The 12730-nt window shown below is 42.4% G+C and overlaps 1 protein-coding gene across 7 annotated transcripts in view; it reads left to right on the forward strand.

The window, feature by feature from the left end:
• The first annotated feature begins 1354 nt into the window (after nucleotides 1–1354).
• The window catches only part of PLAGL1 (PLAG1 like zinc finger 1), a 100156-nt gene continuing 88780 nt past the window's right edge, over nucleotides 1355–12730 (forward strand). For 5 of the 7 annotated variants that reach the window (XM_082405526.1, XM_082405528.1, XM_082405525.1 and 2 more), the window contains exon 1: nucleotides 5146–6657. The gene's annotated coding sequence lies outside the window, so the exon portion shown is untranslated. Of the gene's footprint in view, nucleotides 1442–4913; nucleotides 6658–12730 lie in introns of those variants that run through there. The other 2 variants (XM_082405522.1, XM_082405530.1) reach the window with 2 other exon arrangements.

Below are 12730 nucleotides of genomic sequence, written 5' to 3' on the forward strand. Positions count from 1 at the left end.
CATTTACACAGCTTTGAGATTTCATCTGTTCATGGAGGGTAACGACAACTAGAGCAAAGAGATGTGGAGATTCAATGAGATGCAAAAGTATGTAATTTTTTATACTCTAAGTGCCTTATACAAGGAGACTTCCTTTCATTATGCTATTGTTTGTCTTAGTTTATAAGCCCTTTGGGGATAGTTTATAAACCCATTAATCTGAATTGCAGTAGTATTAATAATCGATAGAAAAAGTAAACACATAATGCTAGCCAAGCAAGCAAATGTGTAACCTGAACACATTTAAGTAAAGCCATTTATTGATTTTGCAGCAGGGTACTTCACATGCAGGCCGTGTAATTTCAAGGGCAATCCATTTGCTTCTGTACTTAGCTGGGGAAATTCTGCAATGAAAATTCAGAAATACAGGTATTTCTGAGGCACTTCGTTCCCTCATGGGGGGAATTTCTTCTTTTCTTGCTCAAACAGTAAAGTTATAGTGATATATTTACACATCAACATTCGTGAGGTGGAATTGTGGAAAAACCGGGTAGTTGCAATGTGACAGAATTGGGTTGTGTGTGACCATGGGCCACGAGCAAGTTACATGGCTTCTCTGCGCCTGAGATTTTTGAGCTGTAAAATTGGCGTAACGTTTGTGCATGAATTAACGTGTACTTAAAACATCTGTCACATAATTGACAATCAGTGTCATTTCCTCCCCTCTCAGGTCCACCTGACCGGTTACAGGGAAATCATCCCGATAAACAACACCTGTTGAGTGTGCCAGGCCCCATTCCAGACGTTTCTCGCCGTTCGCCTCATTTAATTCTCGCAACAACCTGACGGAGAGCATTTGACACGTAAAGCTAATGAGGCTTCAGCAGCAGGCCCCCTTACTTACACGAGTCCCCCCCGAAGTCCTGCATCTAATTTTCTATCTTCCCTTGAAGAACACTCCTCCCCCCATTGTTTACGCTTCAGGCCCCACAAAATCTCAATTCGTCCCGGACGGGTACTATTCTTTTCCTAATTTTGCAAAGACGGGTGAAGTAAATTGCGTAAGATAACACACTTGTTAAGCAGTGGAGCAAGATTTGAACCGAAGCAGCCTGACCCCAGAGCCCGAACTCTTGGCCACTGGAGGTGATGCCAACGGTGTCGCTGGGAGAGAGGCAGAGCGGCCAACGCCGGGGCGGAAAAACAGCGCACGAGTCCCCCGGAGCAGCTACGGCGGGCAGGCTGGGGTCGGAGGGGATCACCCCGCCGAGGCTCCCCGCCCCTTCCTCCCCTTCCCCTTCTCCTTTTCCGCGCCGCCGAGCCGGAGCCGGAGCCGCGCCGCTCGCCCCGCGGCCGCCCGGCCCGGCCCGCTTCCCTCCGACTGCCGGCGCCAGGCCGCGGGGTCCGGCTCTGGAACTTCGCAGGGAAGAGAAACTTGGCGGCGCGTCGGGAGGACGAGAAAGTGAGGCGCGGGGCGGGGCGGGGCGGCCGCCGGAGCCGGGCGCGGGGGGCGCGGCGCTCAGGTGGGCGCGAGGGGCCGGGTGGGCGCGCGGGCGGCCGCGGGGCGGCAGGTGCCCCGCGCGGGGCCGCCGCGGGGTGCAGGCCGCCCGGCGAGGCCGCGCGGGCGTGCTGCGGGGCGGCCGGGCCGCGGGCGGCCGCCTTTGCGCGGCTCCGGGCGTGCTTCCCCTTTCTCTCCAGCCCGCGGCGGCTCGCTCCTGCGCGGGGCGGGGCGGGTGACGGTGACGCGGGAGCGGAGGCGCTGCCACCTCCCGCTCGCCCAGCCGTCTCCCGCGGGGGGCGTGTTTTGCCTGATCCAAGTTCAGGGCGCGCAAAGGCGGAGGGGGCGGGAGGCCTGCGTTACCGCAGGGTAATCATTTCTGAACCACCCCAAACGTGAGAATCTCAAGTTCAAGCGTAGCCCGTCCCCAGAGAGACTGAGTTGATGGGAAGAAAATGACAGAGTGGAGGCGAGGGAAGTCCCCACAGACTTCGGGAGAAAAGGGACCGGGGGCCGTGGCACCCCGGGGACCCTAGGCGACGCACAGAGCAGAATGACGGGGGCGGGGTGTCCTTGTTGGGTGGCGGTAGTCGCGGTAGCCTTTGCAGGTGCGCAGCTGTGTTGTTTGGGTATCAGCGAAGGCGTGCGTGTGTGCGTGCGTGTGTGTGTATGTGTGTGTCTTGGTGGGGGAGGGTTGCAGAGAGAAAACGACCCCCGGTGCTAGTTTCGTTTACCAAGTGTGAGGAGGTCCACAGGAGCCCCTTGTTCTATTGAGAAAAATGAGTCAAGTGACAACTATTGCAGCTACCTCAGTATCGTAGTATTGAGCATCTTTGAAAGGAAGAAGAAATGACTCCGAAGTGTTCATGGAGTACATAATGACACACAAGATTTATGTTGTCTGGTGCGGGGCTGCCTAACCTGAGGCACCTCTCATAAGCACCTGGAGAGTTTTTCAAATTAGCCCTATTGGGCCCACCCCAAAGGTCCTGAATCACAGGTGGTGGGGCTGAAACCCTGACCTGGGCATTTTTGTAAAAGTTTCCCTGGGGATTTTGCTGGGGTTGCCTGGTTAGGAAGCAGGAGGTAGAAGAACTGGATTCTACTGCGTGGCATTGAGCAGATTTTAAGCACAGTGTTTACTCATCTGTAAAGTGGCCCCTAAGAATGTGTTCTAAAGGTAAGATAGTATGGGATGTGTGGTAGTGTGCTGAAAAGGGAGAAATCGGAATAATGATACAAAATTCTGGTGCAGTGGCAACAAAGGATGCGTGCATTTGTTCTGCAAGTGATGTGTAGACTAAGCGAGAGGGGAGAGGAAGAATCACCATGCCTGGAAAGGAAAGGAGGGGGTTTGTTTTCAGGTGATCAGATCTGTAACAGTGTTGGTGTAAACTGTAACTCAGAAAATCAGTATCATCCAGATGAAAAGCAGGCAAGCTCCAGCCTGCCCCACCTGCAGATGATGGTTTGAAAAATGCACCGTGTATATTTCCTCTTCTCAAAAACCAAAGGCTTTATATTATTTTCATTTAGGCAAATCAAGAGCCAGTAATCACCAATGTGTCCTGCCTTGTGATAACCCCAGTCTGTCTGAGGTTGCATGTTTTTCTACTACATGTGAGTTTTTGTTCCATTATTCAACAAATTTGTGCTGAGGACCTTGATGTAAGCATGCTCAAAATACAAAGATGAGTAAAATGCTGTTTTTTGCCCTAGCCATGTCTGTCTAGTGGAGGCGACTGACGTGAAAATGCCAGTCATAACCTGGTTATGATGATAATACAGGTAGAGAATGAACAAAGTGCCATGTGACCCAGAGGAAAGAGAAGCTCCATCAGCTTTGGGGGAAGGGCATCAATAAGAGGCAACACTGGAATGGGAAAATAGCGCCCTTCTGCAAAAGCTTTGAGAATTTAGGATTCTGTGTATAGTCAAATCTGTGTTCTTACTCTTCAATCTGATGAAATTCTCGTGTAATCATATGCTGACAGTCTAAAGTAGAAATGACTTCTGGTTTCATGATGACTCTTTTAAAAATTTACTAGGCTTTCTGTCATTTTACCTTTGTAAAAGTCTCAGCTATGTCTAAAGTTAATCAAGAAAGAGGTTGTTAAGCAAACAAAAAGAAAAAATGTAAATGTCCTACATTCTTTTTTTTTTTTCCTACATTCTTTCTAAATATTTAGTTCCACTTAATAATATTTAGGTAAGTTCTTTTAATTACATGCACTTTTAAAGGTTATACTTTTTTTGGGTGGTTCTCATAGTGTTAATTAGGAAAGCTTAAAATGATTTAATAGAGGAGAGGGACATAAAAGGAAAACTGTAAGAGGAATAAAAAGGGAATAACTAGAAGAAAGAGTTCAGGAGGAGAAAGGAGTTTGCCAAAATTGGTGGAAGAAAGGGGCAGAAGTAAGCACTTACTGGGAAAAGAGTCAAAAAGAAATGGGTGAATCAAATATGGCTGCCAGCTTCTTTGGGGATCTGTTGTCTTACATTTTGATTGAACATGTTTATAGACTCTTAGTTTTCAATGTTATTTCAAAAACAGAGAGAGGCAGTATAATGTAGTAGTTAAAGCATAGGCTAAAGAGCCCCGAGTTTGAATAATGTACTAGCTAGTGACCTTGGGCAAGGGCCTTAACTAGCTGTGTCTGCTCATTTGTAAAATGAAGATGTTAATGTGAGCTCCAGGAGGCTTGTGAGGATTAACAGCTATGATGCTGTAAATCTGGACACCTGGCTGTGATAAAGCCTCAATCAGGAGTGGCCTCTGCTCTTGTTTTTCTTCTCTAACCTTACTGGATCCTAGTGGAAGCACTCGTAAACTGGGCAGATAGCACTGTTCTTCTTTCCAGCTGAAGACACTGGAATTGGGAGAGGCTGACTTGCTAAACTTTAGCAGCTAAAGTCGTATAAGCTAATGGGTAGATGAACTGAAGTGAGAAGCTATGTCTCCTGCAATTTAGTCCTGTGCCTTTGTCCTGCTTCATGCTGTTGCTGATTCGGCTATGGCTGAGGTTTCCTCTCCCTGGAGTTTAAAGGCGCAGAGTCTGTAATCATGGGCATCTGTTGCCACTGTCCACACACACTGTCACCCGGTGACTTTCCACTTATTGTTGATTTCTACATAAATTACGTTTTTCTTTGAGGTTTATAGGTGGGAGTCAGTTCCTACAGGGGGTAGGGGAAGACAGTGGGAAAGCCATAAGGAAGTCACACATGGAAGAGCTTTCAAAGGGGGAACCCCTCTCTCCAACTTCCAGTAATGTGTTGTAATATTACTAGAAAAAATAGTCAGCTTTATTGCTCAGCGACTTAACTGCTTTCATCTGCAGCTGGTGGTTCTGGTGCAGAAATAATATTTCCTAGCATATCCCCTTTCACATACATGTGTTTGGTCCCGGAAGAGGTGGGGGGGAAGGGATCATGGCTCTGTACTGAGAGCTCATAGATGTGGGTCAGATTTTAATTAGGATGTTAATTGGTAATTTGCAGTGGAAAAGTATGACCAAGAATCTCTTTATTGTACAAAGATACAGAAATGCATAAAGGAAGAATGTTTTTGAGTAGCCCCTCATCGTTGGTTCATTTTTTTCTCATGAAGAAGTGTACTTAATCTTCATAGATGACCTTTCTACTTTCAGGTGCAGATGGCCCCCAATTTCATATCTTTCAATTCATCATTTTTGACCTTCTCAATCAAGCAATTAAAAATGTATGTGCCCAGGATAGTGTTGGATGCTATAGGTGATACTGGAAGGTAGAAAGTCAGCACTTAGCCTAGGGTGCAATTAATATAAATGCTAAATAGGTGTGGCTCGGTCTCCTGAAAAGAAGAGATCAGAGGGCTCTCAAAGAGTTTGAGAAAGCTTCCTGGAGGGGGAGAAGGGACGTGTCCTTGCTGCAGAGTGAGAATGGCCTTTCAAATCCCCATCACCTGGGGATGCAGGAACAGTGGGTGGCATTAGGGATAGAGAGATGAAAGAGTAAAGGTACAAATAACTGAGACCTCGAGGCTGATGCCCCAGAACCACCCCAGGTATCCCAAAAGACTAAAGCACATTTACTTGCTGGGAAGCCTTCAGGATGGAAGAATATTAGTGGCAAGACAGAGCTTCCTCTGACGGGCTCCCGGAAATTCACAAGACATGAGAGAAGATTTCTTGAGTGGCTATGATAGGCAGTATCTATTTGTTGAATGCATTTGCTAAATGTATCAAAAATATCTGGGAAAGTTAGGGTTAGAATTAGGGCTAGGGGTGTGAACAGTTTTATCAAAGTATAAGTGATTCTTCTCTATTATTGGGAACAGGGGTTAGAGATGAGGAAGTCACAGGATCTCTGGGAAAGGGAACTGGAGGGGAGGTATCGGGAGATGACTTTGATTGGGACCTTCATTATTAGACACAAAGGCTCTTGAGTCTTGCCCAGATGTTGGATGCACCTTAGCAAGACCTGTGGGTTTGGGTCGCACTAAGTTAACTCATAAGAATCTAACACATCCCATTTTCAGATTATTAAGTTATATCTGAAAGATGAAAGTGCCTAGCAGACCCATTTACTTTTTCGCAGCCAGGTTTAGGCATTTTCCTCACGGCAGGGGAAACCAGTTAAAGGCTGGAGGGCTACTTGCTGAGAAAAGAGAACAAAAGAGTTGACTGATTCACAAAGCCATGGAAGCCTATGATATGCCCTTCACCTGTTCATGAACAAGGACTTCCTTGCTGGCAGGCTGGCCGGCCAGCCTCCCCCTTGCACATGATTGCACGTGGTAGAGACGCCTCGCCGGATGAAATGCTCTTCTTCAAGTCTCCTTTCCTAGACTCCCAGATATCACCACCAGCCTTTACTTATATTTGTCAACCACATGTCAGATGTTTATGATTTTGATTTATTTAGTTATGATCATCTCGCCCAAATTGGAGGTCATTTCTCTTTGGAGAAAGTCTAGTACTTTTGAGTACTATTTTGGCAACTACACCAATTTTAGCTTCAGTAGAGGTGTGTGAACTTGGAGTCACTCTTATCAGAGATAATCAAGTATTGGCCTCATCTTGGATCAACATCTGGCTGAAGGTACAACTGCAATAATAATAGGTTCCTCAAGCATCAATTTGTGTGAGTCCACGAACCTGAGGACTTTGAGCTGAGGAAGAGAGAAGAAGCATCTAGAGGTAAGAGAGATGGAGGGGAGTGGTGTGTGGGGGGGGATGGGATAGGATGGTATTTGGCAACTGCCCACCCCTAATAACCCCTTACCCCAGGAGCACAATTACCTAGCCTGGGCTTTTGGGGAGAGGGGCTAAAAGCATGAGCTGATAAGACTAATTTTTGTGGGGTTTTTTTGGAGGAGGATCAAAGGGAATATAGTGTCTTCAGCAGTTTGAAGGTTTGGAATTTTGGGGGTGTGTTGGGAGGTGGCACCTGAGGCACGGAAGGGTACGGTTCTCTGGGCAGCATGCCTGAGCAACTGGTGCTGGGGCATGCCCTCCTCCTGCCGTGGATGAAATAGTCCTTGGCCAGGGATACATGTGGGGTGCATTTGTGATCAGAAAAAAATGGCTTTTAATATACGTATCATCCAATACAGAAGAAGGTATTTATAAATAGTTCATTCATGTTTGGGGAAAATAAGAGCATGAAGTTTTTAGCCACCAGATAAATAGAACACTTTCCATTATTATCAATTTACAGTGTTTTCACACACGTCATTTACCCTGTCTTATATAGGTGTTGACATTGCTTAATAAAGGTGAATGTGTCAAAATATATACAGTAGTGGTTCTCAAACTTGTTCTCTGGATCTGTGGATTCCTCAGGAGTGCTCAAAGGTGGGTGTGGATTGGGAGAGGAGATGAGGGAAAAGTAAAGCAAATAGTCTTTTACCTTGTTGCTCCTTCAACTCATCTGTTGAATTTTTATCTGTTTTCTATGTTGAGCTTCTGATATGATATCGTTATGAAAAAGGGTGTATGTTTTCAAAAGTAAGAGCGCCACTATTATGTGAGCTTTCAAAGGTTAAATTTTATCCCGAATTATAGGGCTGCCCTGTATTTGGAAAGTAAATCTGCCTGTGAATATCGTACTCGAGTCAGGACGTTGGCTGTGTAATTGTTTGTGGGGATCAGATTCTCTCTCCCAGGCCTGATTATCATTAATAATAGAAATGTACCTTTGGCTTTCCTAAAGCCACCTTGACTTATGATTTATCTCTCTGACAGTTGTGGCTCCCAATCTGGAGATGAGCACAGCCACATTTCCCATTTTTGAGCCTCAAGACTTTGCTAAGGATGAATGTAGGGCAGGGTTCTGGGCAGAGGGGAGATGAACCAACAGGAGAGTTGCTAATGGAAGAGAGTGGAGGATCCAGCTTGGAGCAGAGGAGAAAGAATTGCAGGCTTGGGGGTGGCTAGGGGTCCTGAGATAGAGGCATCCAGGATGCTAAGAAGTGAGATTTGGAAACAAAGGCAATTGTGTTTAAACCATATATATATTTTAAGAAAACCCTCATCTATATAATACAATTCCTCACGTTAAAGAATGCCGAGGCAGCACGGTTTTGTACAGCAAGCACAGCAAGAGACCGTGGGTTGCGGTTCTGGTGCTGCCTCTGTTCTTGGCTTTGTGACCTTTGAGTCTGCTTCCTTATATATAAAATGAAAGTGTTAAACTAAGCGCTCAGCAAGCTTCCTTCTCTGCTGAACAACCTGTGCTTTAGGGCAAGTGTTTTCATGAATATCTATGGATGTGCCTCTCGGTGCACATTTCTCATATTTCACGTTTCTCATATAAACACAAATTAGATATTTCTTTTTCAATCTATGTGGTACCACCATCTGTTCAGGATGTTTTTCAATTGAAAGTTCCATTTTTTTGAGCTTTAACAAGATTTGGGTGGAATCTTTCATTATGAAATATGAAACATGTATTTGGAACATCTTTCATGTTGAAAAAGCACTGGGTTAATGCATTTTTCCCGTGTTTCATTTTGACACTAAGCTGTGTTAGATATAAAATAAAATGGCATTACAATAAAATTAAATGGCTTTAAAATTTGCATTATCAGTCATCTATTATTTAAATACTGTATTTCATTTACAAATTTTAAATTTGCCAGAAATATTTTGGTAAACTAGTATAGCTCACACATGAATACACACGCACACACATTTTATTTTTCCTTTTGTAAATATAAAAGAAGTTTGAAGGATATACACCAAACTTAATTGTGGCCACCTCTGGGGAATGGACTATTAGAAGGGCCAGTAAACTTGGAATTTCTACTTTAGGTGCTTTTGTATTGTTTGTTACAATGAACACATTAGTTTTTATAATTTCATTCATGTGATTTGTTATGGAATGAGCCTTTATGATAAAGTATCTTATTTTATTGGATTTATAGATACAATCACCATTTGACATAAGTAATTTAAGACCTAAAGTAAACTAGTATCATTTTGTTAGACCATGTAGAGAAATGAATACCTCTTCTTTGATGGATTTAGGAGTTGATGGTGTTCTTTTGGGTGTGTACTTGGACGGGGTTCATGTGTTAGATAATGTAAGCGAAGACTTTTCTCCAACCCTTACAAGGCTTGAGCCCAGAGATGAAAAATAAGTTTCATCATACTTGATTGTGGCTAGAGTGATGTGTTGAGAAAGATTCTGAGATCATATCTAAGTTCCAATAACTGGCCTGACATGGGTACTAGAGGATGAAGAAAATGGCTAATCATTTGCCATTTTTGGCCGTCCCTGAAGTCAGGACTTTTAGATGATAAGTTTCTTTATGAAGGTAAACATTTCTTTTTGTCCAAATCTCTTAAGGACTCTAGTATATAGGTTATACTTAATCAGATAATATTTTATGTAGTTAGTGGACAGTTTCATGATAAATCATGTTAAGATTGCAAGGACTGGCATCTTTTGTATTCCTCATAGAAGCTGGCATGATACTGTACTTAAAAGAACTCAAGAATTAATGACTAATGAAATAAATGACTGATTTGTTTGGGCAATGTGAGGTTATCGATAATAAGGATAATCCAATCTGATTGAGCATCAATTAAAATAAATAATTTCATCCTCCTTTATAGAAATATTTACCAGATTGATGTTAAGTTGAAAAAGTGAGCACTGTGACTTATAATTTCTTTCTGTGACCCTATTCAATCATCTCAATTTTTGACACCAAGAGAGAGTTAAATGGCTTACATGCATGAAGGTAGGTAGCTCAATTTTTACATTTGTGGTTTAAAAGGGCGCCAATGTTACACATACACTGGATGTAGAGAGAGGGTTACACATACTGTTTACATTCATAAGGAGTAGCTGGTGGAGAAGGAAAAATACAGAAAGAAAGTTCTGTCCCCCCCAACCCACCCCCACCTTTTTTTCTAGGAAAAAAAGAGGAAAGCACTTAATCAATCACAGAGTAATGTGAAGCTGCCAGCGTACTGTTTCTCCACTTATTTCAGACTGAATTTAGAAACAAAATCCCGTATTTGGATGACATCCTGCTTACAACCATATGAACAAGATACTTACTCATCCATCCATTCATTTAACAATTTCTATTGAGCACCTACTACCTGGCCAAACACTGTTCTAGACTCTGGGAATAGAGTCGTGGGCACAAGACTGCGCCCCTGCCCCATGTTATTCATTACCGATGAGAAAATTAAAGCTCTCCAAAGTGTCTTGCCCAACATGGTAGAATTGGGACTCGATCCTCAGTTCAGTGTTCTAACCTCTACGCCACACTATCTCACGTAATTTTGGAGGACCCTGGTTGATGATCAGCAGGATGGTTCTGTCTGCCTTTTCTTTACTCTCCCCTTGTTTGTGGTCCACTCTTTTCCATCCTATGCAGAATTGTATGGATGCAGAGAGATTCGCTGTCTGTGAGAGTGTCCTAGGGCAAATCGTATTCAGTTTCTGAATAGTAACCTAAGATCATGCTATTAAAAATGATATGTGAGTAAAATAAAGAAATTGGAACAATATTTTTCCAAAATCTTGAGTTTTAATTTGGTAGAATGGAACCAGCATTTAAAAAAAAAAAAGAATTTAAAAAATCTTAGAGTGCATCAAAGCTAGTAAGGTAAATATTATGTAACACTTTTATTCCATGATTATATGTTTATATTAGGTTGCAACATGAAAATTTTTCTTTACTATTGGTCGTGGTCAAAAACATTTGAAACACATTGGTTTAAAGGGCATCAGGTAAGATAGTGTTTGTGACAAAAATAGAGGTGTATGATTATCCTTAGCTATCATTTGAGTGTGTGTGTTGTTTACCTAAAGCATTCATAGCAATAAAGTAGAATTTGTGTGATGAAAGTACTAGTAGAAGTTATCTGGCTTCTGAATATACGCCTGAACAGATTTTTTTTTCTTTAAACACACACTCGTTGCAGTTACTGGTTTCCCTGTGTCCTATACTTTTATTGCGGTTTCCTGTATTGAGTGGTTTCGTTATTTTTTGAAACATATTTGTTTTGTAATTTAATTGCATGGCATATAGAGAAACTTGGGGAAATAAAGTAACTAATTTAGGCAATGTCCTATACATTATCTGATTATGATAAAGTCTACAGCTGATTATAATAGAGTTGTTAAATATTACATACTAATTTTAAAACTGATTTAATATTTTATTTTTCTCATTTAATTTCTAAATGTTAGTGGATTTTGCCTGAAGATATTTATATATAAAAAAAAGAGTAACAGATACAGTTCCTTAAATTGGGGTTTTTCATAAATTATAGGAAAAATCACTAATTTGGAATTTGTGATAATTTGGGCAGGGATTGCACTGACTGATACTTTGGAAAGATAAGAGCTTGATGGTTAAAAGAAAACTGTGCAAATAGATTTTTAGAGTTTTAAATATGTGCCTAAATACATCTTTGGAAGCACATAAGGAAAAAAATCTACTTTTCTATGTTGTAATTTATTTCAGAGATATGTGTAGAGTCTCAATTATTGAGATGACCAGGACAGAGGTGTATTTAAATATTATGTGCTTATTCTTTGTAAGGCATGAATTTATTCCCTAGAGTAAGCTTATAATCTAATTATGGAGACAGAAACATAGAAGAAAGGCTAACCTTAAAAGGGTGTAGAGATGTTTTTCTCTCCTCAGGCAGAGGACAGGAGAACAACACACAAAAGAAAATTTCCTTGAGAAGGGTCTGGGCAGGAAAGCTGACTGAGCTCTGGTTGCTGGTATCAAATACCTTCCAGTGGGATTGCATTATGGGCACGTTTACTGTACTTGAGTTCAACTAGTCAAGGTCAAGAGAAAGAAAGAGAAGAACTAACTAATAATTAGCGCAGGAGGTACCTAGCATTTCACACAATGGGTTTATATTCTGGAATAGTATATCAAGGGGATGTGAATCTCTTCTTCCTTTAGATGGTCTTAATTCTGCTCAGCTCTTACCAGATACATAAATATTTTTAGTTCAGCACAACTGTACCCCACTTACTCTCAGCAAACAACCTGACATCCTACCTCATTTAAAAAAAAAAAAAAAAAAAAAAGAGGCTATAAATTGTGAACTGCTTCCTTCCCATTCATCCTTCCCCACCCCTGCTGTTTATTGTTCTCTTCTCCAGCCTCAGATGTATCTCTCTTAGTTAAGACCCGTCTTCTCTCCTCCAGGACTTTGCTCCCTCAGTTATACCCTCTCCTTCATAATCAAAGGCTGAACATACAGAGGATAACCTCAGAGGTTAAGCAATATGCCCATGGTCACACGTTTAGAAAGTACAAAACCGTATTCCAACCTGGCATACTTTGGCTCCAGAGCCAGGTTGGAATACGGTTTTGTACTTTCTAAATGTGTGACCATGGGCATATTGCTTAACCTCTTTGTGCTTCAATTTTTCCATTTGAAAAATGGGACTAGAAATAGTGCTTACCTTATAGCGCTGTGAGCACACCATGAGCTAAGGCAGGCTAAGGGGCTTGGAACAGTCTCTAGTACAAGCTCTCAGTGAATTGTTAGTTTCCACCATTCCTCTTCCTCCTCCTCCTACCACCGTTAACCTACTAATCTCTAAATCTCTATGGTTTTCACCCCTTAGCCCATGTTTGCTGAACCATTTCCTATTCTGGAAAAGAATAAAGCCAAACATTCTCTTGACCCCGGTCCCTTTTTAACTACTATATTCTCTTTCCTCTTCCTTCCCAAGTGTTTTACAGACTATTCAAGGTTAGCTGTCTCTACTTCTCCC

This window comes from Balaenoptera borealis (genome assembly GCF_965194805.1).
Source record: "Balaenoptera borealis genome assembly, chromosome: 9".
NCBI classification, from domain to species: Eukaryota; Metazoa; Chordata; class Mammalia; order Artiodactyla; family Balaenopteridae; genus Balaenoptera; species Balaenoptera borealis.